This window comes from Aquarana catesbeiana, linkage group LG12 (assembly GCF_042186555.1).
Source record: "Aquarana catesbeiana isolate 2022-GZ linkage group LG12, ASM4218655v1, whole genome shotgun sequence".
NCBI classification, from domain to species: Eukaryota; Metazoa; Chordata; class Amphibia; order Anura; family Ranidae; genus Aquarana; species Aquarana catesbeiana.
In genome coordinates, this window is record NC_133335.1 from 186939403 (window position 1) to 186958950 (window position 19548).

General features: G+C 42.2%; 1 pseudogene; it reads right to left on the reverse strand.

Annotated features, from left to right (window-relative positions):
* Window positions 1-19548, reverse strand: part of LOC141113384 (protein-glutamine gamma-glutamyltransferase E-like) — a 104366-nt pseudogene that overhangs the window by 55503 nt on the left and 29315 nt on the right.

The window sequence follows — 19548 nt, forward strand, 5'->3', positions numbered from 1 at the left end:
GATGCAGTCAGTGTGCTGCCCTTAGGCTGGCCCCTGGAGGGCACCCTGCCTCGTTGGTGATGTGCCACCTCCTCCTCCTCCTCCTCTCTCCTATCAGGCACCCACGTTGAGTCAGTGACCTCATCATCCCCTCCCTCCTCATTACTGGAGCAAACCTGGCAGTATGCTGCAGCAGGGGGAGCATGACTGCCAGATTGCTGTCCTTCTTGGGCACCCCGTCTGTCCGTGCTCACGTTACTGCCTTCATCTAGCTCAGTATCATCATCAGTGCCTTCCAAACGCTGGGGATCCTCCTGGAGCATGTACCCAACACTGTGGTCAAACAGTTTGAGGGACTCCTCAGGAGGACATGGTGGGGCTAGGGAAGGAGTCACTGATGACATTGAGCCGAGAGAAGAGGCCGCTGCTTTGCCAGACAAAGTACCCTGAGCATGGGTGAGAGAGGATGAGGAGGATGAGGACGGCTTGGTCATCCACTCGACCAAGTCTTCCACATGTTGCGGCTCAACACGGCCAGCTGCCGAAAAAAAGGTCAAGCGTGTCCCACGGCCACGTGCTGATGAGGATGCACCGTCTCCACGACCAGCACTGTTGCCTCTAGACACAGAACCTGCTTGCCCTCTTTTATTGGCTTGTGACTGTCTGCCTCTCCTTGTTGGCCTTCCAGACATACTAATGGCCTGTAGCTACACTAAGCTGTGATATATATATTTATATATATATATATATATATATATATATATATATATATATATATATATATACTGATACTGCAGCTAGCAAAATCAACTGCCTGCCTGTAGTATGAGAATACCACCAACCTTCTACAGGTAGCTTTAGCTGAACACTGTGCAGAGCTCACAAAAAACTAACTTGTAGCTTATTTAGCTGCCTGTGGTAGTGATAGGATCAGGAAAACACCACCAACCTTCTACAGGTAGCTTTAGGTGAACACTGTGAAGAGCTCGCACTACACTAACTTGTAGCTTATTTAGCTGCCTGCGGTAGTGATAGGATCAGGAAAACACCACCAACCTTCTCCAGGTAGCTTTAGCTGAACACTGCGCAGAGCTCACAAAAAAATAACTTGTAGTTTTAGCTGAACACTGTGAGCAGGACGCACTACACTAACTTGTAGCTTTAGCTGAACACTGTGCAGAGGTCGCACTACCCTAACTGGTAGCTTTAGCTGAACACTGTGCAGAGGTCACACTAAACTAACTTGTAGTTTTAGCTGAACACTGTGAGGAGGACGCACTACACTAACTTGTAGCTTTAGCTGAACACTGTGCAGAGGTCGCACTACACTAACTTGTAGTTTTCGCTGAACACTGTGAGGAGGACACACTACACCAACTTGTAGCTTTAGCTGAACACTGTGAGGAGGACGCACTACACTAACTTGTAGTTTTAGCTGAACACTGTGCAGAGATCGCACTACACTAACTTGTAGTTTTAGCTGAACACTGTGAGCAGGACGCACTACACTAACTTGTAGCTTTAGCTGAACACTGTGCAGAGGTCGCACTACCCTAACTGGTAGCTTTAGCTGAACACTGTGCAGAGGTCACACTAAACTAACTTGTAGCTTTAGCTGAACACTGTGAGGAGGAGGCACTACACTAACTTGTAGCTTTAGCTGAACACTGTGCAGAGGTCTTACTACATTAACTTGTAGTTTTAGCTGAACACTGTGAGGAGGACGCACTACACTAACTTGTAGCTTTAGCTGAACACTGTGCAGAGGTTGCACTACACTAACTTGTAGTTTTCGCTGAACACTGTGAGGAGGACACACTACACCAACTTGTAGCTTTAGCTGAACACTGTGAGGAGGACGCACTACACTAACTTGTAGCTTTAGCTGAACACTGTGCAGAGGTCTCACTACACTAACTTGTAGCTTTAGCTGAACACTGTGCAGAGGTCACACTACACTAACTTGTAGTTTTAGCTGAACACTGTGAGCAGGACGCACTACACTAACTTGTAGCTTTAGCTGAACACTGTGCAGAGGTCTCACTACACTAACTTGTAGCTTTAGCTGAACACTGTGCAGAGGTCGCACTACACTAACTTGTAGTTTTAGCTGAACACTGTGAGCAGGACGCACTACACTAACTTGTAGCTTTAGCTGAACACTGTGCAGAGGTCTCACTACACTAACTTGTAGTTTTAGCTGAACACTGTGAGGAGGACGCACTACACTAACTTGTAGCTTTAGCTGAACACTGTGCAGAGGTTGCACTACACTAACTTGTAGCTTTAGCTGAACACTGTGCAGAGGTCACACTACACTAACTTGTAGTTTTAGCTGAACACTGTGAGGAGGACACACTACCCTAACTTGTAGCTTTAGCTGAACACTGTGCAGAGGTCACACTAAACTAACTTGTAGCTTTAGCTGAACACTGTGCAGAGGTCGCACTACACTAACTTGTAGCTTTAGCTGAACACTGTGCAGAGGTTGCACTACACTAACTTGTAGTTTTAGCTGAACACTGTGAGCAGGACGCACTACATTAACTTGTAGCTTTAGCTGAACACTGTGCAGAGGTCTCACTACACTAACTTGTAGTTTTAGCTGAACACTGTGCAGAGGTCGCACTACACTAACTTGTAGTTTTAGCTGAACACTGTGAGGAGGATGCACTACCCTAACTTGTAGCTTTAGCTGAACACTGCAGAGGTCACACTAAACTAACTTGTAGCTTTAGCTGAACACTGTGAGGAGGACGCACTACACTAACTTGTAGCTTTAGCTGAACACTGTGCAGAGGTCTCACTACACTAACTTGTAGTTTTAGCTGAACACTGTGAGGAGGACGCACTACACTAACTTGTAGCTTTAGCTGAACACTGTGCAGAGGTCGCACTACACTAACTTGTAGTTTTAGCTGAACACTGTGAGGAGGACGCACTACACTAACTTGTAGCTTTAGCTGAACACTGTGCAGAGGTCACACTAAACTAACTTGTAGCTTTAGCTGAACACTGTGAGGAGGACGCACTACACTAACTTGTAGCTTTAGCTGAACACTGTGCAGAGGTCTCACTACACTAACTTGTAGTTTTAGCTGAACACTGTGAGGAGTACGCACTACACTAACTTGTAGCTTTAGCTGAACACTGTGCAGAGGTCGCACTACACTAACTTGTAGTTTTAGCTGAACACTGTGAGGAGGACGCACTACACTAACTTGTAGCTTTAGCTGAACACTGTGCAGAGGTCGCACTACACTAACGTATAGTTTTCGCTGAACACTGTGAGGAGGACACACTACACCAACTTGTAGCTTTAGCTGAACACTGTGAGGAGGACGCACTACACTAACTTGTAGTTTTAGCTGAACACTGTGAGCAGGACACACTACACTAACTTGTAGCTTTAGCTGAACACTGTGAGGAGGACGCACTACACTAACTGTAAATAGTCTAGCTGCCTCACTGTGGTACTAATAGGATCAAAAGAACACCAGCAATTTTCTTCAGGTAGCTGTAAATACTGTAACAAGACAAGCCTGCCTGTCAGTAGGAAGATAACAGGAACGGATCTAGCTAAACTGAATACAGTGTATATAGATATATATATATATATGCAACACCTGGGATGCAAATATATACACAATACACTGCTAACTCGCTGACTGTCCTGCCTAATCTAGCTAACTTAAATGAAATGACACTGTCTCTCTCTATCTCTCAGCACGCCGGAACACACTACACAGGGCCGCCGTGCAGGCGGCCTTATATAGTGTGGGGCGTGTTCTAAACCCCCTGAGCCATAATTGGCCAAAGCCACCCTGGCTTTGGCCAATTACAGCTCTCTCTACCGACGGCGCTGTGATTGGCCAAGCATGCGGGTCATAGTGCATGCTTGGCCAATCATCAGCCAGCAATGCACTGCGATGCCGCAGTGAATTATAGGCCGTGACGTACCACACGAATTTGGTGCGAACGGCCCATAACGTTCGCAATTCGGCGAACAAACGAACAGCCGATGTTCGAGTCGAACATGGGTTTGACTCGAACGCGAAGCTCATCCCTATTCCTGGGACAGCTAAGGTTCCCAAATCACCTCACACAGCATAGGAGTATATTTTCAAAAGATTTTGGATACCCACTTTTCCCAGATCTCGCTCTAAGGGCTGTGACATCACTTTAGGCAGTTTGGAATTCACAATGAAAGGTAAGTATATTTTCTCAAATTTTTTTCTGCAGGATTTTTGGCGATAGAAACCAGGATGATAAATAGACAGGGTAGCCCTGATGTAATAAGGGGATTTTGCAAAACAATACAACATATGCTTTAGTTATTGAAGTTGTAAATCTAACATGCCAGGATTCAGATCTGCTGATCCTTTCTTGCCTAGCTTCAAAAAGATCAGAAAGAATACATAAGTAGATGCTATTGTCCACCAAATGTATCTATCTATCTATTGTATCTGTCCATCCAGTATATATAATGAATAGAAATATACTTTATGTGTATTTATACATGGCACATCTTTTTTAAACTCAGTTAGTCACATACCCTGGCTTTGTTCCTGTGGAGTTGCATCAACTACTTGCCATCCACCATACTCGAGCCCAAGATCCTTTCTTACAAAATAGGCTTCATTCCACGCATGGAAGTTCCTAGGAATAGAAAAACGTATACATCATTACTAAAAGAAAAATTAACCCTACTGAATTACTGCAACACAATATTTTGAAAGGGCCCTCAATTAATCACCTCATTAAAGGGTTATTTGAAGGGTCCATCGAAAAATGTGTATTGCAATTTTGGTTGATGCTGGAGAGTAAAACGAATTGACGATTTCCTATATCTCTTATATTTCTCTTATCTTGTCTCTCAGGGACTCCATCGGTGTCACATCTGCAACCGAGTTCCTGAACATCTACTGTAATAATTAGGAGAGGGTCACATTCTCCTTGTTGACATACAGGTGATACTCAAAAAATTAGAGTATCGTGCAAAAGTTCATTTATTTCACTAATGCAACTTAAAAGGTGAAACTAAGATATGAGATAGACTCATTACATGCAAAGCAAGTTAGTTCAAGCCGTGATTTGTCATAATTGTGATGATTATGGCTTACAGCTCATGAAAACCCCAAATCCACAATCTCAGAAAATTAGAATATTGTGAAAAGGTGCAATGTTCTAAGCTCAAAGTGTTCTACTCTAATCAGCTAATTAAGCCATAACACCTGCAAAGGGTTCCTGAGCCTTTAAATGGTCTCTCAGTCTGGTTCAGTATGAATCACAATCATGGGAAAGACTGCTGACCTGAAAGTTGTGCAGAAAACCAGCATTGATACCCTCCCTAACAACAAACAACGTCAGAAGCGTTTTACACAGGCTAAAGAAAAACAGACCTGGTCTGTTGTTCAGTGGTCCAAAGTTCTCTTTTCTGATGAGAGCAAATTTTGCATCACCAAGGACCCAGAGTATGGAGGAAGAATGAAGAGGCACACACTGCAAGATGCTTGAAGTCCAGTGTGAAGTTTCCACAGTCTGTGTTGATTCGTGGAGCCATGTCATCTGCTGGTGTTGGTCCACTGTGCTTCACTAAGTCCAGGGTCAACGCAGCTGTCTACCAGGAGATTTTGGAGCACTTCATGCTTCCTTCCGCAGATGAGCTCTATAGGGATGCTGACTTCATTCTCCAGCAGGACTTGACACCTTCAATGACCGTGGGATTACTGTGCTTGATTGGCCAGCATACTCGCCTGACCTGAACCCCATAGCGAATCTATGGGGCATTGCCAAGAGAATGATGAGAGAAATTAGACCTAACAATGCAGAAGAGCTGAAGGCTGCTATTGAAGCATCCTGGTCTTTCATAACACCTCAGCAGTGCCACAGGCTGATAGCTTCCATGCCATGCCGCATTGAGGCAATAATTGCTGCAAAAGGGGCCCAAACCAAGTACTGAGTACATATGCATGCTTATACTTTTCAGAGGTCCAATATTGTTCTATGTACAATCCTTGTTTTATTGATTGCATGTAATCTAATTTTCTGAGATTGTGGATTTGGGGTTTTCATGAGCTGTAAACCATAATCATCACAATTATGACAAATCACGGCTTGAACTATCTTGCTTTGCATGTAATGAATCTATCTCATATATTAGTTTCACCTTTTAGGTTGCATTAGTGAAATAAATGAACTTTTGCACAATATTCTAATTTTTCGAGTATCACCTATATAATAGAATCAGATTTCCATACCAGGATTGGACTATTAATGTCCCAAGTATAAAAACAAGGCTTTAGCTAAAAACACCACTGTAGAGAGAGAGTAAATGATGGTCATCATGGGCACTTCTAATTTAAGGGATGCCATATCACAATGTGCAACTATTGTATAGACACATTGCATTACAATAGAGGGTTACAAATACCCATTATTGTAACTATGAATATTCAGTACAGATGGTCTGTAGTTCCTCAGTGCATTTTGTGATAAGCTGTGTCAGGAAGATGTAATTCTTACCAAAAGATCTATTATGCAGACCACAAACATCAAATACTGTACATAGGTATACTGTATATATCTTACAATCATTTCTCATCAAAAATATTTGTGTTGCGCTCATGTGCTACACCCACTTAAGGGTTCCTATTAAGTGCCAATCGTAAACTAAAGACGGCCACCACTAGAGCCCAGAGGGGTCTTTGGTGGACTGCAGGGGGAGAAAGAAAAAGGAAAGTATACCAGCTCAACAATTATAAAAAATAAATAAATTATATATATATACTCACACCGTACCCATCTTTTGTAATGTGATGTGCCTATTCAAGAGTTGTACCTTGCAGTATGGCTTCCCATCCCCGAAATAGGATGTGTTGGAGATGACCATCCTTTACTACCTCTACAGTGATGTATTTTATCCAGGAGATATGTTGAGATAACATGTGTTTTACCTAAACCCTTGTTTTTATTCATGGCACATTAAAAGTCCCATTCTGGTACGCAAAACCTTTTTCTATTTTTTATTCAGGGATGCAGTGCCTGGTGATCACTCATCCTTATGACGAAACGCATAAGACGGGACTTACTTGGCATGCACTACGTCACTTCCTTGTCTGAACTTCCGGTTTCTCTCAGCCTGGCTGCGGAACGCAAGCCCTCACCACGCCGGCGATCGCGGAAGTAACTTTGTGTTTATCAGAACGGAGCACAGCAGCTCCTTTTTAACTTTATATTAGAAATAAATTTTAATAAAGTACAATTTTGGTTCCACAGATTCACACTATAAGGCTCATCCCTTTACCTTATATATGGGAACGCCCGTCGGTGGAGATCCTTGATGCCGCATCCGGAGAGGTGGAATATAGCAGCAAGGATTCGAGGGGACACCTCTTGCTAGAGGGGGCCGACATCATTGGAATACATCCACTACGTCTGCTACCCCTGCAGGGGTGGGGTGCTCCGGTGAGTGCAAGCACAATAGGGTGATACGGCTGAAAGTGGGGACCACTGAAGATTCACCTAATTGCACTACATTCTTCCTTTGCACAGGATCACTTTTCACAGACTTTTTTCTTACACACCATTTTTCGCCATATATATTTTAGGGACTTATTATTGTATACAGATACACATTTGATCGCTATATATCTTTGGGACTTATTATTTGGGATTGGCACCTGTCATTTTATCACTCATTAATAACTTTTTGTGCAGACCAGCACTGTATTTATTTTTTTACATTTATTTTTATTTTTGTTTCTTATTTGCTCATTGGAGTTTACACTTATTTATGTGTGGATATAATTTTGGTGTCCATATATATATTTTTTTTTTTTCAGACAAGTAACACTCATTCTTTTCACATTCTAAACATTTTTCATATATATAATTTTTTAAGATTGGTTGTACACTTATAGTTTTGGGCATTAATAGTCTACACATCACATTTCCATCCTTTAAGATATTGTGTTATGTTGCACCCCACACCTACCAATATATTTTTTGATGTAGTTGATTTTCATCATATGCCATTCTGACTTAGGTTTTGTGAACAGCGCCATTCCCCTGTAGAGTTTTTTTCAGTTTTTAGGACCCCACCCAGGTGGTGTTCATAACTAGGGGGGCTGCAGTTCTCTTTTTCCTAAGCGCGGATTTCTTGTATTTCTTTAAAGTAGGACTATAGGCAAAACTTTTTTTTTTCATTTTGGATAGAGTAAAGGAGAGTTATAACTCCTGTCAGATTTTTTTTCGCCATCCCTGTCCCATTGTGGAGATTTATCTTCACTTCCTGTCCCATAGCCAAACAGGAAGTGCAAAATAAGTAAATCCATTGAGCCTCTCTCCCCCCCCAGGTCACCAGACTTAGTGTCCCCACTGGATTCCCCTCTACTACTTTTCTGGGACAACCCAAAATGTTGGATTTTCTTTTACTTTCCCTTTAAATGATAATGCTACACATCACAAATAGAATCTCCCTAATTGGTCACAGACAGCAAAAAAAAAAAAAAACATGATGGGTGTTGTAATCCCTCTCCACTCTATCCAAAACTAAAAAAAAGATTTGCTTTTAGTTATACTTTAACCCCTTCCCGCCTGGCCTATTGTAAAATGATAGCCAGGCAGGAGCACTGTTGTTCTGGGTGGACGTCATATGACGTTCTCCCAGGATCAACCCTCATGCGCCCCACGGGCCACACTCCAGTGCGATATGTCACCCACTGTGTCTGCCGGACATGGTCAATGACAGATCACTGTACCGGCCCAATGCCAGTACCATGTGACCACTGTGGCCAATCACAGCAGATCACATGACAGTTGTACACAATGAAAGGCTTTGATTCATGCCTTTCATTGTGTACTATTGTGATGAGCTCTGTGATTGGTCACCACATGGTACAGACAAGGCCAATCACAGCCCATCTGTACCATGTGATTAACTGTGGCCAATCACAGCTAATCACAATAGTAAACACCCAGATAGCAAGTAAACTTGCCACAAATCTGTGGCAGCGTTGAATTGTAAGTCTGTTAACTTGCTGCACATTTTCATTGACATTTGCAGAGCACTTGAAGCACAAGTTTTAGTTGACACTTTTCCAATTTATAGCATATTTGCGTGGCAAATCTCTAGCAAGAGCAAAGTTGCAGTGGTGAGTCTACAGCAAGAGCTCTGCAAATCTACAGAATGAAAATTCAGCCACAGTGACCCCTGTGGTGGGATGACTATTGCACAACATAACTGAACCAGAACTTGCAGCAGACTTGCAGAATGTTTGCAAAGAAAGTTGATCTGGAGTCATCCAATGCGGACTTGCTGCAATTGTGCAACAAACTTGTGAAGTCTGGCAAGTCTAGCAATAGCTTAGCAAGTCATTTTCAAAAGTGCAGCTCAATTGCTTGCTATCTGGGCACTGCATGAGTATTTTTCATTCAGAAAAAATGGTTGCTTATAACTGTAAAATTCATATAAGCAACTATAGTCTGTAAACTATAGTCTGTAAAAACTAAAAAAAAAAATCCTGATCCCCTCCTCAGAGTAGTACAGTGTTACTAAGGTAACACTGTATTGGTCTGGTCACTGTATGTAAAAAAACATACTGTCACCAGTCAGTGTCCCTGATCACTGCCATCCCAATTATATGATGACGCTGTACTGCACTGGTTACAGTATGTAGTGACAAAAAATTACAACTTTAAAAAACATGCCATGCCTCTTTCTAAATAAATACCTTAGACTGCCTACTTTCCAAAAGGGGTCTTTTGAGAGATATTTGTACTATCCTGGCATTTGTGGGCCTCAAGAATGTGTCCCTGTTTGTAAGATTGCTTTTCACTTCTTGTCTGGTGTCAGAAGGTAATGACACTTTGCTACAATGTAAAGTAGTGAGTGTACAGCTTGTATAACAGTTTAAATTTGCTGTCACCTCAAAATAACTTAATGTCTAAACCGCTGGCAACAAAAGTGAGTACACCCCTAAGTGAAAATGTCCAAATTGGGCCCAAAGTCAATATTTTGTGTGGCCACCATTATTTTCCAGCACTGCCTTAACCCTCTTGGGCATGGAGTTCACCAGAGCTTCACAGGTTGCCACTGGAGTGCTCTTCCACTCCTCCATGATGACATCACGGAGCTGGTGGATGTTAGAGACCTTGCTCTTTTCCACCTTCCGTTTGAGGATGGCCCACAGATGGTCAATAGGACTGAGGTCTGGAGACATGCTTGGCCAGTCCATCGCATTTACCCTCAGCTTCTTTAGATAGGCAGTGGTTGTCTTGGCAGTATGTTTGGGGTCATTATCATGTTGGAATACTGCCCTGCGGCCCAGTCTCCGAAGGGAGGGGATCATACACTGCTTCAGTATGTCACAGTACAAGTTGGCATTCATGGTTCCCTCAATGAACTGTAGCTCCCAAGTGCCGACAGGACTCATGCAGCCCCAGACCATGACACTCCCACCACCATGCTTGACTGTAGGCAAGACAGACTTGTCTTTGTACTCTTCACCTGGTTGCCGCCCCACACGCTTGATACCATCTGAACCAAATAAGTTTATCTTGGTCTCATCAGACCACAGGACATAGTTCCAGTAATCCATGTCCTTAGTCTGCTTGTCTTCAGCAAACTGTTTGCCGGTTTTCTTGTGCATCATCTTTAGAAGAGGCTTCCTTCTGGGACGACAGCCATGCAGACCAATTTGATGCAGTGTGCAGCATATGGTCTGAGCATTGACAGGCTGACCCCCCCACCATTTAAACCTCTGCAGCAATGCTACCAGCACTCATACGTCTATTTCACAAAGACAACCTCGGGATATGACGCTGAGCACGTGCACTCAACTCCTTTGGTCGACCATGACTAGGCTTGTTCTGAGTGGAACCTGTCCTGTTAAACTGCTGTATGGTCTTGGCTAGACTTGTGCACAACGGGAAATTTCGTTTAGTTTCGGTTCGTTTTCATTTGTAAAATACATAATTATGTTCTGTTATATTCGTTATGTTATGTTAATTAGTTTTCGGATAATTTGTTATTATTCGTAGCGTGCCGATATTCATTGTACTGAATCTCGAATCATGTCGAATTAGTTTGTTATATACACTATAATTTCTTTCATATTAGTTGAAATTTGATTTGATTTATGTATATATATTCATGACAATGATTTATAGTTTGAAAAGTCTTTTGTTTATTGAATCTATTAACACACAATGACAATATCTCTTCTCCTCTGCTCAAATACAATACAACACCCTTCTCACTCAGTTCTCAGGAATGCACTTTGCCAGTAATCCAACCTCCGGCGCAAAATTAATCAGCTGATTGAAGTGTAAGATTTATTTTGAGTTGACCTTTTGTTTCATTAGATCTTTAATGAATTACCGAATCATGTCGAATTCATTCATTATATTCGCTATAATTTCTTTCGTATTAGTTGAAATTCCTTTTTTTTTTATTCTGACATTCGGATTTATCCGAATGTCCGAAAGATGCAAAATTTGGCTGAATTTCGATTCGTTATGAAACAAATTGCACATGTCTAGTCTTGGCTACCGTGCTGCAGCTCAGTTTCAGGGTCTTGGCAACCTTCTTATAGCCTAGGCCATCTTTATGTAGAACAACAAATCTTTTTTTCAGATCCTCAGAGAGTTCTTTGCCATAAGGTGCCATGTTGAACTTCCAGTGACTAGTATGAGAGAGTGAGAGCGATGATAACAAATTTAACACACCTGCTCCCCATTCACACCTGAGATCTTGTAACACTAATGAGTCACATGACACCAGGGAGGGAAAATGGCTAATTGGGCCCAATTTGGACATTTTCACCTAGGGGTGTACTCACTTTTGTTGCCAGCGGTTTAGACATTAATGGCTGTGTGTTGAGTTATTTTGAGGGGACAGCAAATTTACACTGTTATACAAGCTGTACACTCACTACCTTACATGGTAGCAAAGTGTCATTTCTTCAATGTTGTCACATTAAAAGATACAATCAAATATTTACAAAAATGTGAGGGGTGTACTCACTTTTGTGAGATACTGTACACACTATATTGTCAAAAATATTGCAACGCCTGCCTTTACACACACATAAACTTTAATAGTATCCCAGTCTTAGTTCGTAGGGTTCAATATTGAGTCGGTCCAACCTTTGCAGATATAACAGCTTTAACTCTTCTGGGAAGGTTGTTCACAAGGTTTAGGAGTGTGTCTATGAGAATGTTTGGAACTTGACTGGCCTGCACAGAGTCCTGATCTTAACCCGATAGAACACCTTTGGGGTGAATTAGAGTGGAGACTGCGAGCCAGTCCTTCTAGTCCAACATCAGTACCTGTCCTCACAAATGCGCTTCTGGAAGAATGGTTAAACATTCCCGTAGACACGTTCCTAAACCTTGTGGACAGCCTTCCCAGAAGGGTTGAAGCTGGTATAGCTGCAAAGGGTGGGCCAACTCAATATACGGACTAAGAATCTCCATTGCTGTTTTGGTCACCAATATTTACAGTATATTGTTAATAGGACAAAACACGATAGGAAACTAAAGTTTTTGTTTTAGTCACTGGATCAGTAAAGGGAGATCTTACAATGGCGACAGCTGTGAAGGATGGAATTTCCCTCATTTGGGAATATTTTTACTCACTTCCTGTTATATTTCTGGGACAAAAAGAGAGGGTGAGGCTGGCCATATATTATACAATTTTTCTTGTACAATTTTCCTTCAGATATACCAAAACCATACAATATGAGACAAGACCTAAACCTTTTCAATTTGTATGCAATCAGACAGGCCCTTGTACTACATAGTTCAAGGTAAATCTAAAAGAAATTGAATTAGAAAATTGTATATTGTATGGCCAGCCTAAATCTCCCCCATGAGATAGTATACAATGATAAAAACCTGACATAGGATATAAAGTTTTATTTTAAGTCTAAAGCTGGGTTCACACTAGCTACACAGCTCACAGCAGGGGGTCCAGTGATTGTCTGTTCACCGTTTCAGGTTCAAATCAGGTCCAAATTTTGGGCTGAATTTGCACCTGAAACAAACCAGAAGAAACACAGGACCCTTCTGCAATTCGGACCATGGCCGCTCCAGAGGTGTGTGAACCGGCTCCACTGAAAGTCGGACACACTTTCCTGTCATGCGAATTGGATGCTGTGAAATCCGCATCCAATTCACACTTGTGTGAGCCCAGTCTAAGGGGTCTTTCACACAGGCTTGTCCGTTTGACAGACTCCCCTTGCTTAGCGGGGGGATCGATCCATTGATCCCTGCTGAGCAGGCGGATGACAGGTCCATCTTCGTACACTGTGCAGAGACAGACCTGTCAGAGCCCCGCTCTCCTTTATGGGGAGATCGGATGAAGTCAGACCGCCTGTCCGTTTTCATCCAATTCCATCCGATCCGCCAGATGGATGGTAAATAGGGTCACCATTCGTCTGGATTTGGCGGACAGCATCCCATCGGATAGCAGCGGGTGTCAGCAGACATGTCACCGCTGACATCCGCTGCCCCATAGGAGTGAATGGAGTGTCTGATCAGGTCCGCCTGAAAAACTGACAGGCGGACCTGATCAGAAAGCCCGTGTGAAAGGGCCCTAATCGTCCAACAACAATTTTTTTTTCTTTCATTAGGTGCACCTGACACACTTACCAAATGCTGTCCCGAGTCTCATTTTCATCCTTTACACCATTTTCATCATAGACCTCATCAACAAAGAGATTTCCATCAGTGTCATGAGCAGACATGTTTATAATTACACGGGCTGGTATCCCCAAACATCTGAGTGCTGGGCAACAAAAGAAAAAATATATTATTGTACAACTATTTTATATTCATGTCATGTAGATGTCCATTATATAATTTTTCATAAACTACAAACTTTCTGTATGGAAGTATATTTATATAACACTGATATTATATGTTATAAATATATGTTTTATGCTTATATTGATTATGGCTGGTCAGCAAAAATAAATTGTAAATCAAATATTTTTTGCACAGTTTTGGGTTCAAAGCCACCCTGTCAGGTCCTTTAGGAAAAGAGGCAATATACTCATCTCTCCAGTGGCCTATATCTCCTACTTTTTCCAAATTAAACTCTGCAGCCTGAGACACTCTCTCTGTCATTCAAATCATCTGGGAGTTGGCGGATGCCTGTGTCCCCTGCCAGGTGCTGTGATTGCCTTCTCTAAACATTATGTCACTGCAGAGTCCTTAAGGGCATGTTTACACTAGTGGTAAGGTCTGCCACTTTTTCTACGCATCTGTGTGTATTTACGGGGTTAAAACCACCTGTCAAATGCCTCTGAAAAGTGATCTGAGTGTGGATTGCTTTTCAGAAGCACTTGACAGGTGGTTTTAACCCCGTAAATACACACAGATGCGTAAAAAAAGTTGCAGTGCAGCCCCATTTCCTTGAATGGGTCATGTTGAGTGGGCAGTACGGCCCGTCAATCGTGATAGGGGTTATAATTCTTGTGGCAGCTGCAAAGTTTTGCATCTAAAAAGGGAGCGTTGGGGGAAGGAAAAAAACGTGTGGTTTATGGCCTCCTAACCACAAGTGTAAACAAGCCCTTAGTGATGTAGGGATCACTTAGACAAGAAATCAGACTTTTGGAGACCAGGTCAAATCTTACTCAGTCTTTCTGCATATAATAACACTATCTCTCTTTTCCCGATTTGCTGGACCTTTTTATTTAATTGGAGTTGGGCTTCTAATTTTGTAGAAGGGTTAAAACCTCTGTTGACCCTCATTTGTGGGATTTCCCCTTACTCTTTATTTAATGGATGTCAGATGACTCAGGAATAAAGGAAAATCTTAAAGAAGATCTATCATAATATTTTTGTTAGTCATGTATCCTATTGGTCAAAGTACATGTAGTACTTTATCCCATGTTGCTAAGTGCTCTCTAACTAAAGTTTTAAGGTCCAACCTGTTACCACTGCTGTAGCTGATCCATCAATAGCTTTGAAGGAGATGGCTGATTCATAAGTGCAGCTTATCTCAGCTGTAAGCGCTTTCCATAGAAAAGCAGTGGCAGGAATGCAGAGACTGACACATCCCCCTTCCTCTGCATTCCTCTTGCTGTTACTTGTCTTTGCAAAGTGCTCACAGCCAAGACAAGCTGCAGCTATGAATCAGCCCTCTCCTTCAAAGCTGTTGTCAGATGAGACATGGCAGAAGAGAAGGGGGGCAGGTTGGAACTTGGAATATGGTAAGAAAGTACTTTGCAAAACAAAAAATTATAATGATAAATCTTTTTCATGTGTATTTGGTGGTTGTGATAAAGAAGAGGAAACACATATTTTAGAAGTCAGGAGACAGATTTTGAAATTCTGTCAGTGCTGTATTGCTTTCTATGTCCCATATCTGGTGAGGGAGATTTCCAATTTTAGTCTGATTTACTTCTATAAATTTTAGGTTTGGCTATCAAGTGTTGTGCTGTACTTAATTTTTTATCTGACCTTCAAATAATTGCATTTGTTATTTTGAAAAGCCACTATAGAAAAAAGTGGTGAAAAAGCACTGGAGGGTTTAACTAATCATTTGCATATTTGGTTTACATAGGGGCATAGTGCAGTGTGCCCTTTGTGCTAAATACTGTATTTATTGGCGTATAACACTCATATTTTCACCATGAAAATCGGGTGCAAATAGTGTGTGCGTGTTATACGCCAATACTTCAATTTTAGCTGCCTTGTAGGGGACAGGGAGGGGAGCGGGACGAGCACCATCAGATTATATACAGTGAGAATCTCCTGTTTACTTGGCGGCCTCTGTAATAGGAAGTCCCGTCTCCTGGGCCACCATTGGACCACTGTTCTGTCTATCATAGGAGATTCTCACTGTATGTCATTTGTCGGGGCTTCTCCCGCCCCCCTCCCTGTCCCCTCTAGGCTGCAGATGGGCATCGATCAGGCTGCATTGATGGCAATGGTGAGGCTGCTGCATTGATGGCAATGGTGAGGCTGCATTGATGTGGACTGATGAGGCTGCATTGATGGCACTTGTGAGGCTGCAGATGGGCATTGATCAGGTTGCATTGATGGGCAATGGTGAGGCTGCAGATGGGTACTGACCCTTATTTTGCTTCAAAGTTCCTTATTTAAAATTTATTTTTTTTCCCTGAAACTTCCCTCTTAAAATGAATGTGCGTGTTATACGCCTGTGCGTGTTATACGCCGATAAATACGGGTACTTTCTCATCTCAGAAAGTTGGTGCCTCATATCTCAACCTTCCCTATCAATGTTCTATTGAAAAGGATTATACTGTTAGTCGTAGTAATTTTGAAAAGCTGCACCTGTACAAAGTACTCCTGCATACACCCAGCACTGCCCAAATCTGACCGGTCCTTTCTGCATCCATTGGCGGAGAATGGCAGCACTTCCGTTCCATGTTGTTGGGCTCACTCCACCACTATAGTCTCCGCTCCATCTCCCAATAATGACTCCATTGTCATCATTGCTGTTCACCTATAGAACACATTCAGATTACTTTGTCGAGTTTTTTAGAGTTAAATCTTTTTGAATTATGACAAGTTAAATTTATTTCACCCACCATAGCACTTAGTACTCTTCCCACATAAATGGGATCATTTCTGCGAGACACATCTGTAGCTGGGTTATTCCCGTAGTCTAGACTCTTGTCAAGCATGGTGAGGGTGATGTTCAATATGTCTTCTTCAAACTGTGGGATGGTAATTAAAACAAAAAACTAAATAAACAAGAAAAAATAACAACTGCCATTTTTTATTTTACAAAATATTGTCTTTACATTCTTTAAATCCTCTTTTGCATCTCCTTCAGCCTCTTCTTGCCTATATACACTTGCAGCATTGGCTGCACATCATTGCTCGGAAAAAGCTTCCTGACAGTGACAACGGTGGATCAGGCCTGCACTACGTGTGTCAGCACAGCTGCTTGTAGCCACCGCCAGAGAAGCATGGCAGAATCACAAGGTAATAATTTAATGAGAGCTTTAGATTTAAGGAGGCTAAACAACTTTTGAAATTATATTACTTTGTTAAAGCTTATACAGTATGAGATTTTAGAGACTGGGTTTATAGCCACTTTAAATTTCAAATATTTGGAGTTAATTAAACAGTGTGACCAGTAAATGAATATGAGATACAACAGTCTGTCACACTAAACAAACAAATGTGAAAAGACACATAATATCAAAGCGGCGCTCCTGTCAAATTGCTGAGAATTGACACAATTGCATATAGGGTAAATGCACATAAAGTCGCTAAACATTAAATCGCAGATCTGACAAGTGCTGAGAATTAACACAATTGCATATAGGGTAAATGCACATAAAGTCGCTAAACATTAAATCGCAGATCTGACAAGTGGATAAACGTGAAGGTAAAGTTCGTGGCTAGCTTCATAAGTGAATAAAGAAGTGGAGATGGTCGGATAGTGCACCAATCACCGTATTCAAACCCATGCTCCACACGCCCCTCTGGGGTTCAAACTCACCACAAAGTTGCAGATAATAAGCATTCACGATCTCCCACTGATTTACTGCTGGGCCAGCTTGGAAATCCACATCATCAGCATATATAAGGAAAAAAGACAGGCTCCACATAGAGTAGTACTATTTTCCAAAGGATTTATTAATATGTGTGTTGTCCAAGTTGTATATAAGAAAAAGCCTTGCTGTTTCACATAACTGCCGTCAATATCCTCTCATCCAGTGACTTAGTGTCAGGTTTCCAAGCTGACAGTGTTCAGCCAAAGGAACGGAAATGGATCAGAAATGCCAAAAAAGCCGTGCGGGAGACTCTGTAAACCAGTGAGCCGCTCAGTACAAATCCTTCCCAAAGATTATGCTTGACATTAGAGCGCAGTATATGTAGATCTATTCAATACGCCATGAGATCGTTCCCTGATCAATTTTGTCTTTCCGACTTTATCGGAAAGACAAGTTTAGTGACTTTATGTGCATTTGCCCTATATGCAATTGTGTCAATTCTCAGCACTTGTCAGATCTGTGATTTAATGTTTAGTGACTTTATGTGCATTTACCCTATATGCAATTGTATCAATTATGTGTCTTTTCACATTTGTTTGTTTAGTGTGACAGACTGTTGTATCTCATATTCATTTATTTTTTAGTTTAAGTGGCAGCCAGATTATATATTTCTATCTTATTGTGATTAATCACAGTGCCAGCATGTGTTAATCTGTTTGGAAACTCATTGCGCTGGGTTGGAAGGAGATAAGTGAGCCTAGTTTTATTTCTTTCCTCTTTTTTTCATAGTGTGACCAGTAAGACCAGCTCTTATAAAGGATACTACAATGAGAGTGGTCCACTTACAGAGACCTAATCATGGACATTTTAAAATTAATGACCCATAAAGGATGGACACTGATTGTACTGAGGTCATTCTAATTTACTGTCTTAAAAATTGTGGGAAAACCCAAGTTTTTTTTTCAGGCAAAATGTGGCTGAATGGAGTTCTGCCACCTCCAGCAGTGTGCACACCGCTATTTATTATTATTATACGCGATTTATATAGCGCCAACAGTTTACGCAGAGCTTTACAATGTATAGGGAGACAACACAATTACAGTACAGTTCAATACAAAAGGTATAGGAGGGTCCTGCTCGTAGAGCTCACATTCTAAAGGGAGGGGGTGGTGGTACAAAAGGTAAGCTATTTGATGTCACTTGTAAACACAGAAGCCTGGCTTCTGTGACAGCACAACCCTCCCTGCCCTGCACTCATGGAGGGTACAAGGAAGGGATAGCTACCAGGGTGCAATGTGTTTATGGACTGCAGGGGGGCAACCCATGCTCAGCTGCAGCCTGGTGCCTGGATAGCAACGCCCCCTGTTGGATGATCTTGCTGCCACCGCTGGCCAACGGGGGAGAGGCGGAGCCGCAAATAAGTGTGCACTGTGTGGGAAAAGAAGACTATTGAGAGGTGGCTGCTGAGAGGTGAGAAGGTGAGTTTTGTGTGTGCAAAAGTGAGGCCTGTGGAGGTGCAGAGGTCAGACCTGAAGACAATGCCTGCAGAGCTTAGCTTCTGAGGAGGAAGGGTTGGGGGGTTGCAGAGATAAGCTGTGGATGAAGGTTGCAGAGGTGAGCTTTGGATGTAGGTGTAGAGGTGCACTCGCTGCAGTGCACTTTTGAACCCTGCATTCTGTGCATAACGCACTCCTGAATTCTGCATTTTGTGCATAATACACTCCTAAACCCTGCATTCTGTGCATAGCACACTCTCAAACCCTGCGCTCTGTATGTAATGCACTTCTGAATCCTGCATTCTGTGTGTAATGAACTCTCGAACCCTGCACTCAGTGTGTAGTGTACTCCTAAACCCTGCATTCTGTGCATAGCACACTTTCAAACCCTGCACTCTGTATGTAATGCACTTCTAAATCCTGCATTCTGTGTGTAATGCACTCTTGAACCCTGCACTCTGTGTGTAGTGTACTCCTAAACCCTGCATTCTGTGCATAACGCACTCCTAAACCCTGCATTCTGTGTGCACCACACTCCCGAATCCTGCACTCCTTAGTAGCGCACTTCTGAACCCTGCATTGTGTGTGTA